The sequence below is a fragment of the Coturnix japonica genome, chromosome 2, assembly GCF_001577835.2.
Source record: "Coturnix japonica isolate 7356 chromosome 2, Coturnix japonica 2.1, whole genome shotgun sequence".
Lineage (NCBI taxonomy): Eukaryota > Metazoa > Chordata > Aves > Galliformes > Phasianidae > Coturnix > Coturnix japonica.
In genome coordinates, this window is record NC_029517.1 from 70003653 (window position 1) to 70031597 (window position 27945).

At 39.7% G+C, this 27945-nt stretch overlaps 1 long non-coding RNA gene across 6 annotated transcripts in view; it reads left to right on the plus strand.

Moving 5' to 3' along the window:
* LOC107309733 overlaps positions 1–27945 on the plus strand; it is a 269937-nt gene that overhangs the window by 117239 nt on the left and 124753 nt on the right. For 4 of the 6 annotated variants that reach the window (XR_004306137.1, XR_004306132.1, XR_004306134.1 and 1 more), the window contains exons 4-5: positions 13308–13392; positions 15236–15430. The exons of 1 other annotated variant lie outside the window; for it this stretch is intronic. This is a non-coding gene — a long non-coding RNA (uncharacterized LOC107309733). The remainder of the gene's footprint in view (positions 1–13307; positions 13393–15235; positions 15431–27945) is intronic. One more of the 6 variants, XR_004306135.1, reaches the window with a different exon arrangement.

A 27945-nucleotide genomic window follows, 5' to 3' on the forward strand; every position in this document is an offset into this window, starting at 1 on the left:
TTATGAAGAAATTTAGGACTTTTATCTCCAGTACCTTTTTGTTTCAGAAGTTCTTGAACCACCTCCGTGTAAGTTGGTGTTTTTATGTAGTGAAAGGCAGAATTGCTGGCTTGGGTCCCAAAAGTAGGATGGACTGTACCGCAGCACATAAACAGTGGAGGGCTGACATTCCCATTAGCAGCCTTGGAGCCAAGTCATTTCATGTCCACTTGAAATTCAAATCATTTTTGATACTTACCTCTATGCAGAGCTGTAAATACACTGTTTCTCTGCCTCTGTTTGTGTGTGTACCCATGCCTGCTGTTCTGCAGCTGCCTGTTCCACCATTGCTCAATGCCAATTTCATGTCTACAGCACCTTTGCTACACCACTTGCTACAGTTCTTTGCAGACTAGGGATGCCTGTCCCTAAATCATAGAATCATTGAATCATAGAATAGCCTGAGTTGAAAATGACCTTAAAGATCATCTAGTTTCAACCCCCGTGCTATGTTCAGGGTTGCCCACCACTAGACAAGGCTGTCCAGAGCCACATCCAGCCTGGCCTTAAATGCCTCCAGGGATGGGGCTAGCACAACCTGCTTGCATCACCACACCCTGAGTGGAAAACTTCTTCCTAAAATCCATTTGGTTGTGTTCTTCCTGGACTGTGCTCTAGCCTGTTTTGGGGAGCTCTTGCTGCAGAGCTCAGAGTTCATCTCGGCTTTACAGAGGGGAATGTTAGGTCCCTCTGCCTGCCAGGGAAAATGGTGGGAACCTGGCTGGGTGACTGTGTTTCCTTGCCAGCTAATTGGATCTGTTGTTTTCTTGAAACATTTTTGTTCAGCTGATTAGGATTCTTTTTTGGATGAATGAGATTCTTGTCAGAAAAAACCAATCAGATCTGGGAAAGAAGCTAAATAGAAATATATTATTAAAATAATACCAGAGAAAATTTCCAAGCATTATCTGAATGCAAGTCTTGATTTCTTTTGCTGTGGGTCAGGGGAGTGTGAATTGCCCTTTGCATCTGTGTAGTGTTGTATTTTGAGATAGAAATGCTTGGTATTTAATATTTGGTATTTTATTTTAACTGTTTCTCTGCTGAGAATTGAGAAATATCCAATATTTTTATGATAATGAAAGAGTTGGTCCAGTTTTGTATGCTACGAGGCTCTCTGCAGTTAAAAAAAACAACAACAATCTTTTTTCTCTGCAGCTTCTACTCTAACAATGTAACTTACAGCAGCAGAAGAATTTCAGGAAGACGTAAAAGAAGTAGCATGTAATATATTAAGTAATACAAAAGGCATTGTAGTGAATTTAATTCTTGTAAGTTTCAATGGAAATAAATCAAATTTATTTGTTAAGTCTAAATCATAGAATCATAGAATTACCCAGGTTGGAAAAGACCTCAAAGATCATCACAGCCTAACCATAGTACCCTAACTAACAATTTCTTCTTTCCTAAATGATTAGTTAAGTTCATTGATTTAGCCTAATTCTGAGTAGTTGCTAATTCTTTATTTTTTAGAGGACTACGTGGAAAAATATAGCTCACAGTTTTTTTCTTACTTTAAAAGTATGGATTCATTTGTTGCTGTGGTTAATTACACATATAAGGAAAGTGGACAGATAAAAAGGATGCGAGGAAAGCACTGGAAGCTATTTCCTTTCTGAAATTGGTCTCCTTGAAACCACCAATAACATCTACAAGCTTGGAGGTTAACATGCCTTGATTTTGTTTCTGTGGCCATTACTTTTCTTGGTGCACACAACTAGTATTTTCTAGGTGCAAAATTTGTAAATGTATAGTAGATCATTCTCGCAATTAATTTTTCCTTTGTTTTCTTTGAGTGTTAAGAATTAAGTATAAAAGATGGTAAACTGTGTACATAGATTGTTCTGAAAGTAATGCCGTCTATATATTTCCATGGAAACTACAGCAGAAACAAAGAGCAAATACAACTGTTTGATAGGGCAAATTCTCAGCTGCAATACACTCTTTTTCAACATAGTCACCATCACTAGCTATGCATTTTCACCACTGATGAACAAGAGCCTGCATGCCGTACTTGTAAAAATCTGCACCAGGAGCGATGACACACCGTGCCAGTTGCCACTGATGAGACACACCACCCACTGTCCCACTGTGCTCAGATCCACTGTTTGGTATCCATTAATGTTCCGCAAGTGTCGATGAATGTCAGTGGGTGCAATGTGTTATGCATGGAGGAATTCAATGACACATGTTTGCTTCATAGAATCATAGAATGAATCATGGAATCATAGAATGGTTTGGGTTGGAAGAGACCTTTAAGACTAATTAGTTCCAACCTTCTTGCCATAGGCAGAGACACCTCCTGGTAGACCAGGTTGCTCAAAGCCCCATCCAGCCTGGCCTTGAACAGGATGGAGGTGTCCACAACCTCTCTTAGCAACCTGTTCCAGTGTCTCACCACAACACAGTAAGGAATTTCTCCCTAACATCTAGTCTAAATCTATCCTCTTCCAGTTTAAAGCCATTTCCCCTTATTCTGTCACTACATACCCTTATAAAAAAATCCCCTCCCCAGCTTTTCCATAGGCTTCCTTCAGTTACTGGAAGGCCGCTGTGAGGTCCATCCAGAACCTTCTCCAGGCTGAAGAGCCCCAACTCTCTCAGCTGATATTGAGATGCTCCAGCTCTCTGATCATCTTCATGGCACTTCTCTGGTCCCACCCCAATAGCTCCATGTCATTCTGTGTTGGGAGCCTCAGAACTGGACACAGTACTCCAGGCAGGGGTCTCATGAGAGCAGAGTAGAGGAGCAGAATCACTTCCCTTGACCTACTGACCATGCTTTTCTTGATGTAACCCAGGATACCGTTGGCCTTCTGGGCTGCAAGTGCACACATCCATCTCACGTTGACCCTAACCCTAATTTCATCAACCAGCACTCCCAAATCCTTCTCAGAGCTGCTCTCAAGTCATTCTCTGCCCAGCCTGTATTTGTGCTTGAGATTACCCTGACCCAGTGCAGTATGTTGTACATACACACTTTCATGTCAGTTTCCATTTTGTCTGACTGCTCCTCTTCTGCCATCTGTTGCCAGCAACAAAATATAATGCAGTATTGTCAGGAAGGTTCAACCTCTCCTGCCTTACCACCAACATCTGCTGCTGATGTTGTGGGCCAACATAAAAAAATAGTGGGCTTTACTTTCAGAACAGTTCTTGTATATTATAAACAAGGCTTCTTCTCTGGCCATTTTGAAGCAAGGTGTCCTACTATCCTGTGCTTTAAGTCCCATTTCAGCTTCAGCTTGTATACAGAAAGCAGAATTGAAGCAGTATCAGTCCTGAGGCCACTTTTTCATTTAGTGATCAGTTGAAGGATTTATGAGTGTGGACATTCTTGGATGTGTTGTGATAGTGCTTTATGTTTTATATGTCCTTTGTCATGTGCTTTGTTCATTAATAATAATTCATTATTATTTTTCTAATTATTAAATGAGCATTAATAATGCTAATTATATAGATTATACTTAGAATGTCTTATAAAATAGGAAAAAGTCAAAGTAAACAGCAACATGGAACAAGTTTAACTGGCAATCTATGCAGGCTGTGCTGCCCTTGCCTTCACCAGACATAGAGATGGTAGTTTTAATTTGAAAGAAACAAGCATTCAAGTTCTATTCCCAGGCTTCTGTTCTGAAGGATTTAGTGATCTGCACTTGGTAAACTTCCATGTAAGGATTTATTTAACTTTTTTCTGTCTTTTTATAATGTAAATGAAATTTTGTGTGAAAGGTTTACTCAACAGTTAACGACTGGATTTCCAGCTAATTTTCAGGAAGTGTGCTTGTTTGTTTCCATGTGCTTTGTGGCTGTATTTTTTGTCTTATGAGGTAAGATCTGCAATTCAAGGTTGTGACCAGCAAGAGGATAACCCAAGTTATGTGCTTACTTATATCTGTATAAAAAGCGAACTTAAAAATAATGAACTGTTAAGAAATTGTTAAGAGATCATTTCTTCAACCTACTAGGCTTGTGTACCTTTCTTTCTGTGGGGAAGATCTGCAGGACTGTTGTTATATGCAAACATGGCCTGTGGGTACCTGTTGCAACTTCTCTGGTGTCTGTAGCCTTGTGTGCTTTGGGTGAGGACTGGTTTCAGTGTGTGTATAGGAATGCATTTCTGAGTTGCACTGGAATGTTTTCTTTCCTTTATGAAAGAAAGAAATTAGGGATTGAGCAGGGAAGAGAGGAAAGGGTGTGTAGTATTTTGGGGTGCTGTGCTAAAAACCTCTTGCAGCTTAGTCAGATGGTACCTACAGGCAGTGGTAAGGGGCGAGTTATGACTTCTATCTCTCCTGCATGCTGGAGATGAGCATGAAATGTGAATGGCCCTTTTCTGGGCCAAGAGGAGCCCCACTCTACATGCACCCCAATGTTACATATTTCTCTCAACCCTAACCCTGTCTCTAATCTGAATTGTTCACAGAGCCTAAGATAATGTCCCCCAGTTATGACTGATAAAAGCAGCCCTGTTCAGAAATCTTGCATGGGGCAGCACCAATCCAGCTCCATTTGTCATGAGCCCTTCGAGTTTCTCCTGTCTCCCAGTTTGGTTTTGAATTCTGAGCTAAGGGAATACTTAATAGAACATTTCCTTTTTGCTCATATGGGTGATTACACAATACACTAATCTTGGTACTACTTTTTCTTGGTGGCAGTAGATGGAATCTGCAGCTTTTCCTCTTCCTTTTCTGTTTTGATGGTGGTGACAGGCATCATGGGATGAAATGGGGCACTGAGGTAACTGTCATAGTGCATGTGGGTTATCTTGACCTGGATTCGCATGGTTTTTCTCACTTATATTGTGTTTCTTGATGGTGAGGTGAGATTAAAAAAAAAAAAAATAACAAAAAAACTATGTTGGATAGGTCTTTGTACAGATATAAGCAAATGCGAATTATTTCTTTGACAGTTCCATGGTTTGCCATTATCATTATAGTATATGAGGACCTTTCAGAAATGCACAAAGTGAGAAGCACTTGGATCCTCGAGCTGGCTTTCTTCCTTTCCTTCCCCCAGATATCTGGGATCAGTGCAACTCAATTTTCTACTTGTTTTATAATATTCTTGGAAACAGTATACCTAAATTCTTGGGTCACATCAGCATTGTGATCAGCAATATGATTCTGAGTGGTAAAGAGAATTATGGAAGTTGAATTTAGGAGACCTTCTGGTTGTGGGGGCAAGCATAGCACTATTTCGAGAAGGGAAGAACATCAAGATTGTTTTTAGAAACCTCACGCTCACTTAATCTTTAACTTCCCTTATCTTACATTGGTGGTGCTATAGAGGTGGGGCTCCGTATTCTTACTACCCGTTTGTGTGGTGTGTGTGAGCATGCACATAAAATTTTCCTCAAGACGGCTGTGTTAGCGGTTGGAATTAAAAACAGGGAAAAAGGAAAATTTCACCACCCTGCCCGGCCAGCTGTGTGATCATACAGCCAGGTCCATTTTGGCAGTGCATATGTGTTTAAGTGGTCTGACTTATTCTGTTGTGTTGTAATTGATTGGTTTCTCTCCTCTTCCCTCATGTTCTCCCATATGCTGAAAAGATCCTGCTTTATTTGTATGCATATTATTTATATATGCATTTGTCAAATGTGTTTCTGATAGAGTCTTGAAGAGAAAGATTGGGCTTCTCTGACTATTCTAATTTTTGCTTTAAGATAAAAGTATTAAAATATACTTACTGTTGGTTGCCTGGATAGTAGAGCTTATGCAGAGGAGGGGATTTACTCTTCAGTATCTCAGCCATGTATCTTGGTTGAATTATTCAGTTAGTCAGCTGTTTCATGAAACAGTCACATAAAAAATGAAGTTAAATATTCTATCTGGCCATCCTGAATCTTAAATAAAGATAGCGTTATTTTGAATGTGTTAAGAATAACAGATTTTTTCCTATTTGCAGAGATTATGATAAACCTTAAATCAGATCATTCAGAATTAGATACCTGAAGCCAGGCCGACTTTCAACCCAAGCTAAGTGAATGAAAGATGTACTGCAATTATCTAATGCATTTTCATGAATTCCTCAATTCTCCCTGCCTTTTGAAAGTATGTAAGGAAATGTAATATGGTTGATCTGTATAGTCAGGTTCAGTTGCAGAGAAATGAAGCAAACATTGTGGGATACATTTTGCTGTCAGAATTTAGGGTCAAACAAAAAAAAATAATCCAGATTTCCTTTGGTTTAAGTGACTCCAAGTTTGAGTGTGAACCTCAAGGTCTGCCTTCTAAACAACTCGTGTTTATTCTGGTGCCCATACATTATCATTTTTAATGCTACAGCAATAAAGCATACATTTCAAGTGATTTTTTCAAGTTCTAGCTGGGTCTTCTGGCCTCTTCTTGTTCACACCAGCTGCTGATAGATTTTAAGATGTATGCCTCTGCATGTTTGAAGAAGTTATCATAGACGTTGGTAACAGCTGGGCTTTTAAATGTTTTTGGCAGGCAGCACAAAGTGCATGAGCATTTACAGACCATATTTCCTTCATCTGTCAGTTTTCTAATGACTTCTCTTACTATTTCAGCTTGAGAAGCTAGAGAACTTCCTCTTGGTCCACAGAAATTGTTCCAGTTATTAAGGTCAAGGATCTGAGGAACGTTTTTATGATGCTGATTTATCAAATTTCCCTTTCATCTTTTTGTGGCTGTCAGGGGTGTCCAAGCTCACGTGATTTCCCCTAAAGCCTTCTAATTGAAAAGTTTCAATGGATATCTTTCCTTAGTTACTTAAGCTGAGAATGATGCTGTTTTATCCTTTGAAGGCTGGGATTTTAGGTTATGGAACACAGTGGTTTCCTCTCCATTACTGGTTTAATGTGTAGCACATTCCTGAGCGAGGTAATTGAATGCAGCATTTTAAGTTTAGTCACATGTAATCATATGAGTGTATAAAAGGAAAAAAATTGTGTTCACAGATGCTCTATCTGCTTCAGGTGTAAAAAGGTCTCCAAAGACAAAGCAGTCTAAGCTCTGTGTAGCAGTAACGCTGGATACATTTCCAGAAGATCAGGTGAGCACTGAAGTCTATATACACCATGGCTGTGTAAGAACTGATTGCAAATTCCCAAACCATTTGCATAAACCACAAACTGCCAGTTACCAAGCCAGCAACCTCAGCCGTAACCCCTGCAGTACTCTGAATGTGTGCGTGTGTATCATGGGATCTTTCTAATACACCTCAGAGGTCATGAAGTGGCATCCATTCTTGTGAGGGTGTTTTTTAGTATGTGCTGCAGAACCTCTCCATATGACCGCATCACAGTTGGCAGTTGTGGCTACGAGTTCTTATTTTAATTAATCGAATTGCATGTCTTAGTTCCATCCTCCTTTTCTTTATGTTTTTAACATGAAGGCTTGTGATTTCCTTTCTTTTCACTCTCAAGATTTAGTTTGGACAAGGATCGCATTAGCTAAGTCTCAAACTTTTTCCACATGCAAACACAATGTGGTTTATTTATTTTATTAAAAAGAAAAATCAAAGGTTCACTATCCTTCTATAAAACTGAAGTATATTGCTGATAAAACATCTTTTTTATCCTCTTCAAAATGTTTTGCAGAAGTGACTTTATTTGGCTTTCTCAGCGTTGGAAGAGCCTGTAGTGCTATCCATGGGGATAAATCTTGGGATGTCTCTGATCTGCCAAGGCCCTGTGCTTTTAGTTCACTCTGTATGGCTCCCAGTGTTACAGATGTGCACTTTAAAACTTGGTGTTTCAGGCTGGAACACCTGATTTTGTTGGATTTCTTCCAACTTCATAGAAGCAGATGCTGCACACACATGCACATATGTGTGTGCAAATCCACACAGCATGATTTAGAAGAGTTTTTATAGTAATGCTATATAAAAATTAGATACTACTTTAGGAATAAATAAATGGTACCACAGCATATTTTGTACTTGCATGAGCAAAGTGCAAATTCAGAGTTTTCTGTACATAATGTTTGTGATGGATCTTTTATTACTGCAGACTTTGTGAGGCTAAAGTCATAGCACTACCTTTTGGCTGCTAATCCAACAGCTGGCAACCCACTGCAGATAGAATTTTAAGATGGGCACGTGCTATTGTGTGTGCCCTTCATAGTGGCAAGGGGTGTAAGGAAGGGGCATGCTGTGCTCAGTGTTCTGCATGCATTATGGAGTGATCACTGAGCTCATTTGGTAAATTAAATAAAAACTACTGAAAGCCAGAGATAGTGGAAGCTACAGAGAACAAGAAAACCTATTTCTGGGGGCAGATTTGTGTTCTCTTGACACAGTCTGGCTTTTTTTCATAGCAGGAAAGATCGGTAAGCTTTCTTTCTCAGGGCTCTGTTTTAACAGCACATTCCAAGTTGTGTTTCTGTTCAAGAAGGGATTTTTATTTATTTATTTAGTAAGGAAACATCCAGACAAATTTTGGAAGAGTTTGCAGTGCCTGTTTTTTTGTTTGTTTTTTCAACTGAGCATGAAAATACATCAAATATAGAACTATACTGTGTCATAAAAGCATCGTGTTTTGTCACTGTCTTGCAGTCCTTTAACCTTGAATTAAATCAATGTCTTTGACCTGAGTATGTGCAAGAAATAATATGAGTTAATTGTTTTAAAGCACTTACTGTGATAGTTTTACTTTTTCAGCGCATTACATTAAGTTATTAAATGTTCCCATCCTGCTCTTCCTTCCTTCATTTCAGACTGGAGCCACAGAGCAGTGGGGATTTATGCTTCTGGAATTGAAGCATGAATGTGATTGCAGGATTTACATGGAGGATTCTGAAATCCCTCACTTCCTGCTCCAGGAAGGATAGGTGAATGAATATGGGATAATTCATAATTAACTTGGTCCTTACTTCAGAAGATTGTTAGTCAAAACAGGAAGATATAATTCAGATGAATGTATGTGAGAATAGAAGAGACTTCAGATGCTGCAGACACACCCCTTAATTACAAACACCAGTCTTCAGAATTTTCTGTTCCTGTTTAGCGGAAAGAGGGTTCCCATAAAGAGTAGTGTGAAGTTGCTACAAATTACCCCTTCCTCAGTCTTCCAAAACTCTCTCTGATACAGAGCTTTTGTATTTGGTAACTTTTCACCCAAAGTTGGAGAATTCTGAAATGATGTAAGGGGAGTAGTTACGTGCAAGTTGCTTCTGGCATCTGCAGCACAGGCTTGGGTTTCTCTTGCATCTACCCCTTACTTTTTCCCTGCCCACTGAAAAGAGAAATCAGGAGCCAAACCCTTTAAATGGACTGGTGTGAGTTCACTTCTGGCTCTCTTTCTTTGTTTCTCACTGATGCATAGGTCCATTATGAGAAAATGGCAAGTAAATGATATTGAAATTAAATCATTTCTTTCTTGTTTCTTTCTACCTTGAAATTATTCAGTGCATATAGACTTGAAGTTTTGAGCAGTGAATGAGATTTATGCTTTTTAGTACAATCTGTTCAGCAGGAGTAGATCTAACTTCTGTTACAAAAGTGTAAGGTGGTGGAGATCTTAACTTTTTTTTTGTTTGTTTGTTTGTTTTTTGGGGGGGGGAAGGGGGGGAGGGGGTGGGTTTTTATGGGGTTCATACTTTGCCCATGTGGGGTCGATGAGGATTTTGTTTGTAATTCTATATAGGTAATGATGTTGAGCAGTGCCTAGGAGTGTGAACTTTGGATGGGAGATATCACTGCACGCATAACTCTTGAGGCAAGCTGTGACACAACAGTAAATAATTAAGAACTAGTAAAACTGAACAAGCAGATTAGGAGAAGAATCTTTGTATTAATTTGAATGTACTAATACCATTGCTTTGTTTTGTCTATTTAAGCAGGGCTAAAAATAGAAGCTGTGTATACATGGCAACTTGGGATGGCTTCCTAAATGAGTCTTTCCCTTACATGTGTGAGGACAAATAATCCTCCCCCAAAGTGATGGGAGTCCGGACAGGACTTCAGAAGGCTAGCACTGAGATGTTGTCATACTGCCTACAGCCCTGCAATCTAGAGGAAATGGGACAGGAGGAATGGTCCTGATGATGATACTATTGCCTCCAAGATGCTAGGGAGGAAGTGTGAAGCTTTGCTTGAACCACAAATCTGCAACTGATGGAGAGGAAGGGGAAGTGTATAGTGAGGTGGAGCAGATTATGGCAAGGTGTGGGAGCATCTTGGCACATGGAGAAGGAGCAGGGTAGGCATCAGAATAGCAGGGCTGTCAGTAGTATGTTGAAGTGGCTGGAGCTGTGTGAGCAGAGGAAGAAAGCAAATGCAAGCAGTAACTCATATGGCTTCTCCAGAACAAGGAGTGGGATGAAAGGATTCTGTAGGGTGAAGAGAGTGGGAGTATTTCTGTTGAACAATGTGCAACAAATACTTTCTTTCCTCTGTAGATGTTTTTCTGTAGGGCAGTATTTGAGGGTAAGTTTGAGAATCTCCATCCTCTGCAGTTGGTGAGAGAGAAAAAGCGAAGTTAAAGCTGAAAGCCAGGAATAAAACCTTTGTGAACTGGGGAAAAAAACAGGGGTGAAAAGTGTACAGGCAATAATAACAAAAAATATTTTTTGAAGGGGAAATTTGGAAGATAATGGGAAAGCATTGTCACACTGCCCTTAAATGTTTGGTTTGGTAAGAGGGGTCTGGGGTCTGGGTCCATACCTCCCACTGTAAGTGAGGATCAGGTTTATGGCAACCTGAAGAACATGAACATCTTGCAAGTCTATGGGGTCCTGATGAGGTGCATCCCAGAGTCCTAGGGGAACTGGCTGAAGTGGTTGCCAAGCCACTGTCTATGTTACTGGAAAAGTCGAGGCAATCAGGTTAAGTCCCTAATGACTGGAAACAAGGCAACATCACACCAATTTTTAAGAAGGGTAAAAAAGATGAACTTTTTAGACCGTTCAGTAGATAAAGAACTGGCTGCAGGATCAAATCCAGAGAGTGATGGTCTGTGGCTCAATGTCTGGATGGAGATCAGTGACAAGTGATGTCCCCTAAGGGTCTGTGCTGGGACCCATACTCTTTACTATCTTCATCATAATGCTGACAGTGGGGTCAAGTGCACTTTCAGTGAGTCTGCTGATGACACCAAGCTGTGGGGTGTGATCAACCCAACAGAGGGATGGGATGCCTTCCAGAGGGACCTATAGAGTCTTGAGAAGTGGGCCCAGGAGAGCCTCATGAGGTTCAACAGATCCAAATGCGTGGTCTTGCACCTCATTAGAGGCAACCTGCTCTACCAATACAAGCTAGGGGATGAAAGGACTGAACACAGCCCTGCCAAGAAAGACCTGGTGGTACTGGGGGATAGCAAGCTGAACATGAGCCAGCAATGTGCCCTCGCAGCCCAGAAAGCCAACCGTATCCTGGGTTGCATCAAAAGATGCGTGACCAGCAGGTCGAGGGAGGTGATCCTGCCCCTCTGCTGCGCGCTGCTGAGGCCTCACCTGGAGTACTGCGTCCACGTGTGGAGGCCTCAGTATCAGGGAGATGCGGACCTGTTGGAGAGCATCCAGAGAAGGGCCACAGATGTGATCCACAGGAGAAGGATGCAAGATGACCTGATAGTGGCCTTTCAGTATCTAAAGGGGGGCTCCAAGGAAGAAGGGGACAGACTCTTGAGCAGGGTCTGTGGTGACAGGACAAGGGGAAATGGCTACAAGCTTAAAGAGAGTAGATTTAGGTTAGGTATAAGGAAAAAATATTTTGTAGTGAGGGTACACTGAAACACGTTACTGAGTGTTGGTGGCTGATGTCCCAGTCCCTGGAGGCTTTCAAGGCAAGTTTAAATCAGGTCCTGGGCAACCTGATCTAGCTATGGTTGTCCCTTTTTACTGCAGGGGAGTTAGCCTGGATGACATTTAAAGGTCCCTTCCAACTCTAAGGATTCTTTGATTCTGTGATTCTAAAGCAGGGATCTGTACAGGGAAGACATATAGTGGTAAAACTGATTATCTAGGTTTCTCATTTTTATTCACCGGTATAATGCAAATGGCAGCTCACATTGGAGGGAAGAAACTTCAGCATGGCAAGGAAATGAAAATGCTTACTAGATTTGTTTGCATGCATGAAGAATGCTCTAATGCAAATGTGTGAAAGCAACAGAACTGTTTTGGTAATGCCTTCTGGACCTTCTAAGTTTCAAAGAGAGGCAGCTGAGTTACTATGAGCCCACAGATCCACACCTAAGTGCCTTGTGTTTTAAAATGTGCTCATTTTTCCAATCTTTCATATGTTGATTTGCTTAGGAAAGAACAAAAGCAACAAAAACAACAACAACAACAAAAAACCCCAATGGTTTAAAAACTTGTTTTGAAGTTTGTCATAAACAAGTTCAGTTATACACTGGCCTGTGTATTTACCACCTAAGGTAAGATGAAAATGATTTTACATGTTTTACAGATTTGTGCTTTGCATGAGTGGTGTTTGCTCTGTAATGGGTAAGTGGGCTGTCACCTGGAGAGATGTGGCTTCTGTCAGAAAGCAGAGCAGGCCTCAGGCTGCTGTAATATCTCAAGTTGGCACAGACTTTCAAGAGAACACTAAGCTTGGTGAGGTAGAGAGTGGTTGTAGTCAGTTTTGCCTCATGCCTGTGTTTCCATGGCTGTCAGTGTGTTTGTGAAGGGTGTGTGATATATTAGTTTTATCAGTGGGATACACTGGAGTTGGCAATGCAAATATATGCCAGGAAAGTGCTTTTTACCCTGATCTGTCTTCATAAAGTTTCTATGTTATGTTATATGGGGCTGAGAAGATTTTTGTTTTAGCAGCTGCTTAAGTACGTTGAAAGTATTTTCTTCCAGGCATGGTGATGTGTTTTCCAGGACATCCCATCTTCTTCTGCTTTCATCTTTTGTCTGGGCTGGTTCTGTGGTGTCTGTTACTCCTGTCCTGGTTCCTCATGTACCCAGCAGGGCTGACACCAAAGCAGTGATGCATGTCTGCTGATTTTCACTGCTGGAAGGAAATAGTGGGAATCTCCTTATATACTTGGGAATGTTTCTATTCCTAAACATACTAGCTAAGGAGCTTTACCTCATATGAATTGCTTGGCCTTGTTGCTCTGTGCCTTTTTCTAACCCTGTACTTTCATTAATTTTATTATTTTAAAAGCTCTCAGAATATGAGTAAAGCAGGCATTCCATTGTACCTGTAAAGATGCTGACCTAGCATCAAATGGAGGAGTATGATGAAGTGATAAATGTTTCAAGCCTCTGGCCTTTTATCTCTAGTCTTTCCTTTTCTTTCTTTCCATTTTTTTATTTTCTTATTTTTTATTTTTGGTTTGTTTTTAGATGCTTCTCAAACTTAAGTGATTGAAAAGCTTTCCAGATCTGATAACTGAAAAGATTTCAAGTGAAACTTCTGGCTCCTATCCTGGTATGAGATCATACAATGTGATATTAGCTGAATTTGTACCAGAATTTGAAAAGAAAATGAAAACATGTTACTGTTAGTCTCTCTCAGCTGTTTTTCAGTTCTGCTCTGCAAATGCTTTCTCTCTGGTTAATTTCCATGTACCATTTTAAAAGCTTCCAAATACATGCATGTGTGTGTGAATATATTTTCTCTACTAATAATGCACTAAATTTATACTCTTTTCATCTTTTATTCTTGCTTAGCAGGGCTCATTTTTTTAACAGAAGTTTGAAATGCTATGTAGCTCAGAAAACTCCTTTGAGAGGAAGGTTGCCCTGTTTCCATTTCAAAACTAAATCAACATGAAATAAAATAGAACAAGAGTATCTTTTCTTCAGCCTTTGTGTCTGCTTGCTATGATAGGCGTCAGTGAAAGCAATGGTCTTGTACATGTGTAAATACCTAATGAGGGTAAACGTGTGTCAACCGTATGTGTTTTGAGGATTTCCTGTACAGAAGTAAAATAAGATAAATAATGCCTTCAGTTAGGCCTTTTGATTACAAAGCGGGGCTGAACTTGAAGGTTGCAAAGCCAAGAAATAAGAGGCAAGAAAGTTGTGTAATTAAAGCTACTCATTCACCCTCTTGGTAAATATTCATTTTGATTGTCTTTAATTAGAGGATTGTGTACTGGTTTTATTTCATACAAGGCCTGTATTTCATTCAGCACACAGCATAGCTAATGCATATGAGTGGGTAGGTTGTTGATGTTTTGTTTCTCACTATTTATTGTATGACCTTATTTACTGTGTGTTTGGCAGATGGTGCACTGAGCACAAAACTATTCACTTCCTCATAGAGGTTTTTTTTTTTTTTTTTTTTTTTAATGGCTTTAGCACCATAAAGAATTACTTAACTGCATATTTTTCAGGAAATCTTAATTAGAAGTGCAAAAATAGTTATGCATGCATATTTAACCAAACTTGGAGCACCAGCTTTAATTTTCAGAGGGAGGACACCCATCACTTTCGCCTCCATGGAAATCTTTAGTGGAGGATCTAGCGGATTGTATTGAATCTACCTGTTTCTTCTGAATTCTGTTGCAGAACACAAGAGTGACACAAAGCCCACACTGGAGCATGAGATACCTCCAGAACTGGAGGCATTTGGTAGAGATACCATAACCAGCTATAGCTTCCCCGTGCCCCACACATTGTTTGCATCTTCCTGTTGTTGGCTGCATGTCAAAACATAGCCTTGCCATATTGGCAGTCCTCGGTTACAGTTCAAAGTAACAATGCTACAGATATTTTGTCCAGAAAGCTTAGAGCATTACCCCAGCATTTCACTCTACTGCCTTATATGCATATTTAAGGCCTGAGGGAAATTAGCAAAGCTTTATACTGTACAATAAACTACAGGAAGAAAACACCCTTCATCTGGTTTCTGTCTTTGAGACTGTAAGCTCTTCAGGACAGTCACCATGCCTTCCCATATGTCGATAAAGCATTTCAAACACTACATTAGTATAAACACCAGCAGATGAGGTCATAATATATCAAACGATATAATTAAATCAGTGCTTTATTCGCTGTCTGTGTCTCATTATGGCTGCCTCCTAGGTCACACTACTGCCTTGAAGATCATGTAAGAACTTGAATGTTATAACAGCCCTCACAGAAACATTTGCTTTGAAGTTGATACTATTCAAAACCAATCTTCAGAAAAATGTATTTTTGTAAAATGTGGTCCTATATTGAGAAAATCTTGTAAACGGGAAATGTTTATTGATTTTTGTCATACATTGCAATGCTCACAGACACTAATCGTGTGCTTGTGATGGCTTTTTCTTGATTGATTATAGGTCTGAAAGCTCTTGAGTGAGTAATGTATTAGAATGGTCTCCACTTCTCCAAGGGGAGCACAAGCTTGAAGTGGGGCATGCTGTAAGTCACCTGACTTAAGGCATCAGAGTGAAACTGGCAGATTCAAAGCTTAACTGCTGCATTAACTTTTGTCTTCTACTTTGAAGTCAGCTCATTTTAAATAGGAAAACATGGTAAGTAGGATCCTCCCTACACTTTCACAGTTCTGGTACCCACACTTTAATTCTCATGTTATATAAGCACCTATATGTGTTTTACAGTAATAGATCCTTGTGTGTGTTTTACAAGAAAGTAGGCTACTGATTTTGTCTGAGCAGAAGAGGTGCTTTGAAGTCTGAAGTCATAACTGTAGATATGCACGTAAGCCTCATGCCTCACCAAGTTTGATGCCTTAGGCGTGTGTTATTGCTTACCTCTGCCATAATTACTGTACACTTGTAGCTACAAGAATACATCCATATAGTTTTCCCACTGTAAACTTTCAGGTGACTTGCTAACCTAGGCCAGTACTCAGAAGTAAAGGTAGGTCCAGTGTTTTAGTAATCACAAATCTGGTGTATGGACTTCAACTTTCAGGCTCTTCAGATCCACTTGAAGCTGGGTTATGTTCGTATTCTATCTTGTTTTTTGACAGCGTGTAAAGCTGTGATGTTGCTTTATGTGTTCTCCCTCAATTTTGCTGGCTAGGGAAAAAAGGCAAAGATATATAGAGTTTATATTCTCTCTGCTGTGTCATAATCTAAGGATATTGTTTTCTGTTGATGCTTTTTAAAATTAATTTATATTAACTGATGAATTTACTGATGTGATGCACATTCTTCCTCCGTAATATTTATCTATTTGTCTTTAGCATCTTTCTTCATTACCACTAACGAAGGCACTGAAGGATGAGTCGATGCCATTTGTTACAGTCTGCTGTTTGCTAAATATGGTACCAGAAGCAGAAAAGAGTGAGCAAGGAAGCTCCTTTGGACAAGCGGGTTCTTGATATGAAACATGAAAGAAAGCAGAGTTGAGTGACTTACTCAAACGCCATGCTGTGGTCTAAGTCAGCTGTAAGCACTTGGAGCATCTGCTCTCCAGACCATGAGGAATGGCTGGCTGTGTCCTGATGGAAGTCGGAGTTGGTATTTCCTGTTGGAAGCTCCCTGCTGGGAAGAGCAGCCCTCCTGGGAGGGCAGGAAGGCTACTTGCCTCTGGGCTAGAGCAGGAAATCACCTGGCTTCTGCCCAGCCTTTGGAACAGGAGCAAGGAGAGAAGTCTGATGGGTGCCTTTTTTGGTTCTAGGTGCTTGGGAGGAGCTCCTATGCTCCCTGGAGCCCTACCGTCCCCAGCCTTTTCTGGGTTTTCTCTGTGATAAAACCATCTCACCAGGAGTAGAACAAAAGATCTTTGAGAGAGCAGAAGTATAAAATGCTCATCCCTAAAACTGTGAATGTCCTGGAAAAATGCCTCAGATTTTATCATATTTTGCTAGTGACTTAATTGTTGACTGGCTAGCCACTCAGTAAACCTCCTAATAAAAAGAACAGACACTTCTGTTGGCTTTACACCCTTTTATGTCCCTGTTCACATTCTGTTATTGCATTGTGATTCTGTTTTAAAATAACCAGTTGGAAAAAACAAATGTGGTAAACTTCAATTTAAAGGTGTTAGCGAAAGCTGGCTCTCACTGATAAAAGGGTCAGCCAGGCTTCGCCAGTTCTTTATTATAATCCACTACCCACTGTGATTTATCCTCTCTGAATATTGCTCTCCTGTTATACTTGCTATCATCTATGTGTGGATGATAGCTTAATACTTGCAAATGACCTAAATATGATGAACAACAAGCCAGAAAATGTCTAAAAGCGTATCTCTATGAGAAGACCAGAGCAATACTGGCAAACTTGTTTTTCTTAGGACAAGTGCGAACAAGTGTTGGATGTAAGGGAAAAAAATGTGGATTTTTTTTTTCCTCCCTTGCTGCAGGGGCACAATTCTCCTTTTTGTTTGCAGCCATCTAGGCAAGCTTAGGTGTGCTAAGCGGTAGGGCCTAATTTGCTCATGCACCGCGTGCTGCGCTGCATACAAAGCAACACAGAGCTTCCAGCTGGGAGCCAGCAAGCTGAGGTCTGTCTGTACCTGCCTGCATAGAGATCCTTAAAAGAAAGCAGATGCACCCATTTTCTCTTTATTACTGCTTTGCACCAGAGGCAAATGCTCTAATTAAAATTTGCAGTTAGCAGCAGTTTGATATTCCTGCTGTACATTTTGGTCATGTTAAGACTTCTTCACTGTGGTGGAGGCACACAGCAGAGCCATGAAGGAGCTGAATGGCACAAACTCGTGTGCTTGGCATTACTGTGTGGCAGCCTGACCTCCATAGGTGCTGCTGAGACATGACGTATGACTCCTGGTGCAGGGAAAATAGCTGAAGAGCTTAAGAGAAAATGTGACTAACACTGTTTTGTGGAGAAGTAAAGATCTGGCTTGTCTTGCAGTGGGTGCGAGTCACATCCTGCTCTCTACTAGGAAAAGGTGCTTGGCCAAGCAAAAAACAGCTCTGCTGCTACCTGCTCCCCAGTGTGTTTTGCATTAGACTGATCTGCTGGAAAAAGCTGTAAATGTGTGTGATTTGGATGGAAAAGTAAATGTTTTAATGAAGACACTAGAGGATGGTATTGTATGGATCTCACTGGTAGAGAAAAAGAAACTTGAAATCATTTTTACGTTCTCTGTCTTTGAGTTCATTTGCTTTGGCTATCCTGTTAGCTACTAATAAGCCAGGCCATACCGTAGTATTTTCTAATTGCTTTTTTTTTTTTCCTGAGCTGCAAGGCTGAAAACATCTTCCCCATGAGTGTTTGTTTGCTGTCCTGTCCTGGGTAGTTTCCACCACTGTCTTTAGGCCAAGGAAGAATACTACATTCATCATGTTTCTGGAACTGTTGGATTCGATTGTATAGGAAATACATCCTGGTGTGTCTAACTTTCCATATATATTAGACTGTTCTTTCTTGTGACAAGGCTGGTGGGCAAGTCTGAACATGGCCTCTCCACTGGACACGGCACTGCAGCCTTTGTGTGGGTAGGAGGAACAGAGTGGGATCCCTGCTGAGCCCCTGCTTCCCCTTGCACTGCACTTGACCTGAAATGAGCAACTGATATGACATCATCGTGGGTGTTGCCAGTATTTTCTTCTTTAAGTATTAAATTTGAGGAAAAAATAATAAATATTTTCTTTCTAAAAGGAAAGAGAAAGCCCAAGAGGATCTTGGCTGGCTTTGCATGCCCTATAGGTACGTTTCATTGTTTTTGATGAGCGAAGTACTGTCCTCCTGTTTACCTCTCTCAAAGGAAGTGTCTGTTGACACAGTCTGTGTTTCAATTATCTTTATTATACAATGCTCTGTGAAGCCTTCAGGGCAAGCCAACCCAACCATAAAGGCAGCTTCTTAGTCACAAAGAGAGAAGACTCTAGCCAGACACCCACAGCTTGCATTGTTTTATGCACTAAGATCGCTGCACTGATATCGTGGAACCTTGCAGCAGCCCATACTGCTTTTGCTGGATGGAGATTGGCATACAGAGTTGCTTGTTCTCCCTTCTCCTGGCTCGATTTTCTCTCCCTCCTTCTATCCCACATGATTTCTGCACTTCTTTGTGAAGAATTTTGCATGTCAGGGCTGAACCACTGCGGGCAAGAATGCAATGAATGATTTGAGCGCAGCCATGGCAGTTTAAGGCATTATTCTGTGCTCTTGTCAGTCCTGTGAAGATAGAGAGCTAGCCTTAGTTTGCATCAATGTGATGTTTTCTTTTACTGCTTAACATTAAGTTATGGATAAATGTAAAGAAAAGAAAAAAAAATCAGACAGTCAGCAGAGTACTGTGGTCTTTGTTTCCTGAGCACTGAGAGTGCTTAGAGCCTGACCAGCGTTGGTGCCTCCTTGAGTCATGTTCTGTCCATTTGTGTGGCTTCCTGAAAGCTCTGAGGTGCTTCGCTCCCTCACCTATCAGAGCAGGAACAGCTTTAAACTGTCTTGAGATAGTCAGAAGCCTGCCTTGCTGAAGTGGTCCACAGTCCCAACATAGAGCTTAGCTTTAGCCTCAGCTGCTTGCGCCCTAAGATAGTTACATTCTCAGTTAAAAGCCTGGGAAGAGTAGAGGTGGTGAAGAAACATGGTACATGTGACCCAGTTGTCAAGTGCAAGGCGCTTCTTGTGGGGCATGGGGAGCTGCCTAGCAGCTAATTATTTTAGTTGATGTTTGAATACTTTGCAGGTTCATGCATTAATGATGAAAGCAGCTTATGCCTTCATGCAGCCAAAGATTTTAAGGGCCAAAGTCGCTACGAATATAAAGAGTATTGCAAATTATATGTTAGATCCCGATTGTTCCCCTGCAGGCTATAAATAACTTCTATTTTATGTCACTGGGGGTTATTTTTCTCCTGTGGGAGAGTCCGTAGTCTGTGGTATAGTTGACCAGGAAATGGTCGTTAGTGATAAAGCAGTGTAATTTGTGTTGATTTATTATTCATTGGCTGTACAGAATAAGTGCAGTGTACCCAGTAAGAGGAACTGTCATCAAATTCTTTNAAACAAATGTCCCTGCTGAGTTTAACTGAGATATGCTATTGTAACAGAGTGGAGTTTATCACACACCTTCCAGCTATGAAATCTTCAGTAAATGCTGACTCCATGTTGAATTTTGCTCTGTGTAAAAAAGGATTGATGTTAATTTAGGAAGTAGATGCATATGAAGAAAAATAATGTATGTCTCATTGAGTTTGTCCAGATTTCTTGCCATCTAATAAAATGTGCATCTTTGTTGAGAACTGCTAGTGCTTGTGTCTACTATCCTGCATATAAAAGAACAGATCTCCCTTGGCTACAGAGAGATGAGTTTGTGTTTGGTGTGAAAAAATTTAGTTGAAAGGTCATCCTCACAAGGTCTTCTTCTGAAAGGCTCTATGAGATATGTTACAACAGGCATAAGCATCGTATTATCAACCTACTTTGGTGTTGTAGCTCATGGAAGAAAATGATTTGATAAAGACTGCTTGCGGGGTTGCTGTCTGTCTCCCTCTTGCACCAAGTTGCTGGTCACTGTGTTGTACTGACTGCTCTCTAGTTCTAGGGTGGTTTTGTTTACCAGAAGACCAGTGGTGGCACAGGAGAGAAAGCAATGCTGAAGTAAATCCTCAGAGGCTTTCTAGTGATTCGTTTTTCTTTGTGCACTGGCTAAGCATTAGGCTCCCTCAAGGAGTCCTGGCTGTGATCTGATGCTGAATAAATGCTGTATGTCCTGCCTTGGGCTGTTATTGCTCACAGTCTGTGATGAATTTGTGGAAAGGAGTATTATAGCTATAAATTGCTCTTTTGTGGACTGGTTTATCTGGCAAAATCTGAATAAAATAATAGACTTAAAACTTCAGTCTTCTCCAAAAGGAACATGTCCTATCAATTTAAAGCTGAACTGCTTTGCAGCATATTCTTTCACATTTTTGTTAAAGGTTAACAAAATTGTTTGGACAGCTCTGGTGGCTGTTCATCAGTCTGTTGTAACCAGTTGATTAATGTGACTGATTTCTGCAGCAAGTTTCTCTAATCACTTCTTATTTACAAATCACAGGATGGTTTTGTTTAAAGCAGCTACGCTGAGTTTTCATCCATCTTAAAAGTTCATTCCTTGAGTGAAGTAAGTTTAGGAAACACAAATGTAATGAACCTCTGTGACACAGAGTACACCATAAAAGAAAAGGTCATATGCAGAGTCTCTGGTTACGTTAATCACTCTTGTCATCTCCTATAACCAAAGTAAGAGAATAAATTTGTCTTGAAGTAAAGAGAGAGGGTATCAGTGTGAATGTAGGCAAATAAGAGATAAACCACTATTCTGAAGCCTGCAAGGAAACGTGATTGGAAGCCAGGAGACCATGGATTTCCACTATCCAAAGCAATTGACTGACAACTAAACTGATAATTTGAAATAATTTACAGGGTTGTTTTTCTTTTTTAACTTTTTAATTTTTATAGTATTTGGAACTTACCTAGGCCTCATAGGCTTACTTGACTGGGAAATATAGGGAGTTCCCCCTTTATAATTAAAGTAAAATGATGTAATCCTTTTTCAAAAGGAGTTAAGCAATGAGCTGTTGTCCTTGCTGTGTTATGTCATGCTTCTTTACAAAGTGCAAGTGCTGAATCCTTCTCTGTGTTTTTTTGTTTTTTGTTTTTCTTTTTTTTTTTTTTCTGTTGGTAAACATTCTGTTAGCACACAAACTGTTTCAAATTGTAAATATAAGAAATATGCCCCAGCTCTTTCTTAGTTACTTTCAGCATGCCATGAATGTTTTTTCTTGCTGTAAGGAACTCAATTTGACAGATGTACACAGGTATTGGGATGGAGTATGGGTTAAGTTTATACAGTTTATAGTTGTTATTGCTGTAGAATTGCAGCATGACAGAAGGTGAGTCTCTGAGATTTTAAGTGGTCAGTTGGTCTATTATGTAAGATGTTAGGAGACGTTGTGCAGTGTGGAGGAAATGGCATGGGACTACTGGTCACCCATCTGATGGTGAACACTGAGGAGCCCATAGAAGTGCATCCTTCACAAAACACCAAGCGTCTGGAGAACAACGAGAGGTACAAACATGGCCACTGATCTGAGGTTGGTTCTCTAAGTAAAAGGTGGTTCTTAAGCAAAAGTCAACTTTGTTTTAAAATGATTTCATAGGCTACTTCTATTCTACCTGTAGTCTGTATAATTTTTGTTGACAGTCATTGCTCTCCATCACCTTGGGCCCACCTCCCTCTCTTATCCGTTACATTTTTAAGCAGCATGTCTGTGCGTCTTGTGCTTTTCCTCTTTCTTTGAAGAAATCCATCAGGATATGCAGATCTCTTCCTAGTTCCTCTTTGCCATGATTTTATCATTATATATGCTTCCCATAACATTGGAGGGAAGTTTGAGCTTTGTTTCTACTACATTCAGTGATCCATTCAACGAAATACCTTCAGGGATCTATTCAAGGAAAGACTACCTCTTAATGAATGGGCTAAATCTCTGTGTGGGGTATTAGTCTTTGATACTGAGTCTTTTACATCAGCTGAATATGCTGAGAAATTATAGGAAAAGATCTGTAGCTGCTCATTCTGATTGTAGAGGAAGCAAAGCTTCAGTATCTAGGCATTCTTCTATTATATAGTTGTTTGTAATCTGTAAAACTGCTCACTTGAAAACTGAATCATTTTTCAGAATTCTTTCAACATCTGTTGTTCAGCTTTGGGCTGAATGATCTATGCTTGATCGTGTCAGCTACCTGCATCTGGAGTAGTTCTGTGTTGTCACACTGCTTGGAGGTGTGGTTTCTTGAGGATCATTGTATCAATTTACGAATTCAAAGAGTTCAAAGAATATAAAACTCAAAAATGTTAAAAAAAAGGGGGATGTAAAAATACCTTTGTATGCAGTGCCATATTAGGAAATTATTTGATGTTCATTTAAGAGTTTTCTGGTTGAACAGAGAAGGGAGGATGAATTTTTCAGTTGCACCTTTTGTGCCCGATATAAGGCAGTGCTATTTTTCAGACACTCAAAGGAGGAATGCTGTCAGACTGGTTTTAGTGAAGTACTGAGTGAGAGATTTAAGCTGCTGAGATTAGAAAAATGGGGTTAAAAGGGAGCAGGTGGATGTGGTATTCTGACCAAGGGAAGGAAATGCCACAGGTGATCTCGAATCTTCTGTTGTGTAAATGTTGAAATCCCATTGATGGCATTAGTGTAAGGGAGAGAAGGAAGTTTTGGAGGGAGTGTGTTATGTTATGAGACCACGATAACTTATGTTGGTGACAAGGTATAAAAGTTGAAAAATTGTGGACAAAATAAAGCATGTGTGGAGTAGAAAGGAGATGGCTTATAAGAAGAGACTTTTGATGATGTGCTCTCATGAACTCTTGATCTGATACCAGGCTGCTGGCCAGAGTGGCTGTAGCTCCTGCTTCTCCCTTACCACACATTCCTGCCACCACCTTCATGTCAGATTACCATGGGCAGCTTTGGAAGTCATAAAATTGTGTCTGTACCAACTATGCAGAGTGAGTAGCACTGAAATCATGAACTACAGGGATCATCCAAACATGTTGAACTGAGAAGCATGTGTCACAGCTTTCAGAAGCACCCACTGATACTGTGGGCCACAAAGAACAATGACAGGAAAAATAATGACTGATTTGAAAGCTCAGTGAGGATGAGACATCAGAGCAAGGATGATGGTAAGTATGGTCTTGTGGACGGTGGAAAGGAAAACAGAATGAGAAGACAGGGGTAAGAGACTGAATTTAGTTGAAAAGGAAATGTACAGCTGAAGGTGAATGGAAGAGATTAAAGAATTACAGATGAATAAAGGTAAACAGTCCATAGGCTTTGCAGGGAGACATATTAGCACGGGGTTCTTTTTGCAGGAATTAGTGAAGAGCAATGAGAGAATTCTGTTGCAAAAATAGGTGCCTTCATGCTTAATGGAAAAGAAGTCAGCCAAATCAGCTTGTTCTAAAGTTAGTTCAAAGTTATTTGAAGCAGCAGCTTGCTACTGCTTTCCCTTCCCTCTTTGTATGTATGGCAGGCAGCAGGGCACAGTGCCGACATGTGCTGGTGTTATGGTGTCTGCTGCTGATGAAGAGCAAACTCTGAGAGTGACGCATCCAGGATTCTTGGGCAATGCACCCTAATTGTCTGGCTCTGGTCCAGCTGCCGATTGACCCAATAAACTCTAATGAATCTGGATTCCTGCAGTCTGATTTGCTTCCTCTCTACACGATGTGCCTTTCTCAGCCCATGAGGAGATGAAACCTGAGTGCTGGCTTTGACAAAGAGAGTGAGAGAGGAGGGAAGGAGGGGAAGAAAAGGCAGATAACAGCCGAATGCAATCAGTGTTTTATTACCATTCTCAGGAAGTGGGAATGGCCTTTAGGAAAAAAAAAAAAAAAAAAAAAAAGAAAAGAAAAAGAAAAAAAGAAAAAGAAATGAAAAGAAAAGAAAAAAAGAAAGAGTAGTAGGATGGAGCAAGGAAAGTTAATTATGGTGAGGTTATTTGACAGGAAATTACAAAATACAAACAGACAGAAGAAACACATTTTAAAACAGGGTAGGAAATCTCAAGTTACTTCACTGTGTATATTCAAAACCCCCCAAAGCAAAGGCTGAAAATAACAGTTTAAACAAAAGCTATCTTATCTGATACCGGCATTTCAAGCACAAAAGGAAATTTATATATTGGGTTGACAGTCTTAAAATAAACTGATTGTCTTGATAACTCTGTGGATTTAATTGTGGGAAAAAATTGGGTTCATTTGTATGACCTGCAGATGCAGTAAATTCCCGTGTAAATTCATTGCTTTTCTTTCTTTGAGCATTTCTTTTCTTTTAAGTAATGTTTATCAGTGTTTTCCAGAAATTGTATAGGTATATTTATGCATGTAGGACAAGACTGATAAATATGTGCATATTTTAAAGACTTCCATGCAGGCCAGATACAATTCATTTCCTATGGCTACTGTATGGAAGCATATTAATGGTACTTAAGCAAGTTAACCAGATTCAGAAGGATTTGGGCAGTAGTTTGCCACTTTAGGGTAGAATTTCCAATACAGATTATCAGAATTATTATTTGATTCATATCATTTTAACATGCTGATTTCTCATTTTGTTCTTGTGTTAACTGCTTAATTTCCAGTATCTTCCTAACCATTTTTCTTTGAAACTTATTTCTGAGATACTGAATTATCATTGCATCTGTATAGATATCTGTGGCCTTGTATAGAGATAGCTTATATATTATAGGAACTATACAATTTGATTTGCTTGGAGGGAGGGAGCAAGGCAAATAGAAGACATAACTCAGCTGTGTGGATGATATATTAGGTTATTTCTAAGATCAGAGTTAGAATTCAGTGGCACAAACATCTTGCTTGCTTTTGACTCAAATAGTAACAAAGGCAAGTATGAGGTACTGAATGGTTTACATATACACCTGCTTGGCTGCTATGACTTTACACTTTGTCTGCGCTCCTCTCCTCTTCCTGCTCATCAGGCTGCATATCTAACTACTGTAATATACCAGGCACATCTCTGATTTGCTATATCCTCATATCTTCTCAGATATCTTCTCTTCTCCTGGAAGAAATGTATGATAGTTATTTTGTTTTTCTTTTCTTTTCTTTTTTTCTTTTCTTTTTTTTTTTTTTTTTTTACCAATTAATTTGTGTGCAGTGCTTGTGACTTGCTAACACTGTTAAACCTTCATAATCTGTGAGTACAGCAGGGTCTAGCAGGAGTGTGCTTACTTACTGGAATTTAGGGGTAGGCAGTAATTGTTGTCTGAGATGTAGCCTGATATCCTTCATGGCACCACAGTCAGAGCTTTCCCATTGTAGGTAACCCAGCTGTATCTGGAGGTCTCTTGGTAACCAGAGTAAGTACAATTGTCGGGCCTCATGAGGTGTTTCTCATGGTTCAGAGAACACGACTTTGGTGCACTATAAAGTTGACTTTGCATCAACTTGCATTGATAAACATTGAATAAAAGGCCTGATTTTAAAGTACTGTCCTGCTGTGGCAAAATCCTGCTAGAAGCCCAGTGAAGCTGTCAAGATCTGATGAGTCTGTAAAGATTTCTGCACTGTTTAACAAAGAAATATCATGGACCATGTGGATTGGTTTGCAGTGTATTCTGAACTTGTAATTGTTGGCTTTTGCATCTGAAACAAATAGAACTGATGTGTGCAGGAAAGAAACTGATTTTTTATTGTTTTTTTCCTGGTTTCATTTATGACTTATTTAAATTACCTACAGTTCATAACTCAGATTGGGGAGTTCATGAGGGAAAATTGTGGGAGGAATGTAACTTCCCTCTTAACAAGGGAGAATGTTGATTTCAATATGAAATAATAGTCTAAAAGTGAGTAATTTTCTTTTAAAAGCCAGAATGAAAAAGAAACCAAAAACAAGTAATATAGGTAATGGAGTTTAAATGTCTTTCCAAAAATTGCATGTTGTGAAGCTATGAAAAAAACTTGGAATAGTTTTTTGAATGATTCTTTTTGTTGCTGCTGAAACCATCCACAGTTAGTCCCTGGTTCACTTGTGAAAGGAGGTAGATATCATATGCTTGCAAAAGGAGATCAATGAAATGTAGTGCTCTTTAGTCAACTTTCCAGAATGCTGATGTAATATTGGGAACTTGTGTCTTTTCCCATCTGTGATAATTACAAATGGTTTTACTTGTATAACTGATAAATAAATAAATAAATAAATAAATTTAAAAAAATTACTTAGGATTACATAGTAGCTTTTAAAATTTATCATCTCTAAAGAGCCCTGCGATCATTTAAGAAATAGGTGGCTGTTTCTATGAGCTATCTTTTATAACCTGATTTCCTTTTTCTTTTTAACACAGAGGTAGCTACATGTGAATTAGATTTAAGGTATTGTCTTCATTACTGATAATCATAAGTATTTTGATTCTGTCATGCAGTTATTTTATAGCTATTGTTCTATTTCTGCTGAAAACTGAAGATTAAGCTGTGGAGATGCAAAGTTACAGCCTTGTAACAATCCCTAACACAAGTCAATGGTGGAACAAGGTAGCAAACATGTCGTTTACTGAGTGTTCATTAGTGCTACTTGTAACTTCTTAGCTAAAATGAAGGGAAATAGGCAAAGTTAGGGCATGACATTCTGGAAATCTTCTCTGATAATAGGTTTTATTGTTTTCAACTTCATGGTGATTTAATAGATGGATTCATTTTCCTTTCTTCTTTTTCCTTTTTTCTTTTTGAGAAAAAAAAAAGGTTTTTTTAACATTAAATTTAGAAAAATGGGCAGAATACTTGGGGAGGAATTGTTCTTGCTAGTTTTGAAAGATGTATGCATGAAATTCATTGTGACTGATGTGAGTAAAATGTTCATTCAAGAAGGCCTGAGTGAGCCTGGCCTCTGTTACACCAGTGAGCTTAGCAAGTTTGTACCATCAGCAGAGCTTTCCTAGTAAGAGGAGTGGGAGCCAGTGAGTGTAGGGGCTGACGTTGGGATAAGTGCAAACAGATAAGAAGCAGGGAAAGACCAATATCCTCTGATGATTTTCTTCCTTCATATGCTGAGCAGCACAGAAATGCACTGCTGCAAGGCTGAAAGACCTGTGGGTTGGGTTTTGTGATTTTTAGCTCTGTGGCAGTGGTCAGAGCTGTCAAACATGGCTCGTTTATTTAACCCTTCACTCTGTGTCTCTGAAACTCCACTCTGGGTGAAGTTAGAAGTAATTAACCAGTAACAGATGCAAACCACATTCATGTCCAAACCATATGCTATCCTTGTAGTTTTTCTGTGTTTCTTTCCTTTGAAAACAATGAGGCCTGACCGTATATTTTATAAGTATATGGTTTCAGTTTTGCATCTAATTTTATGGTTTCCAAATATAGATAGCAATACAGTTTGTTCCAAGGTGTTTTGAATAGAGTTAGTGGCACATTTCCAGCTTCTTTCCAACCAGTCATTAAATATATATATATATATGCATATGTAAGGAGTGTTCCACAGAAGCACTCCATACAGCTTCAGTCTGGGATCAGAGTCTCTAGAGATTGGGTGGTACCTGTGATATTTATTTCTGGAGAAGAATTCCTTAGAACCTTGTTTCATTGA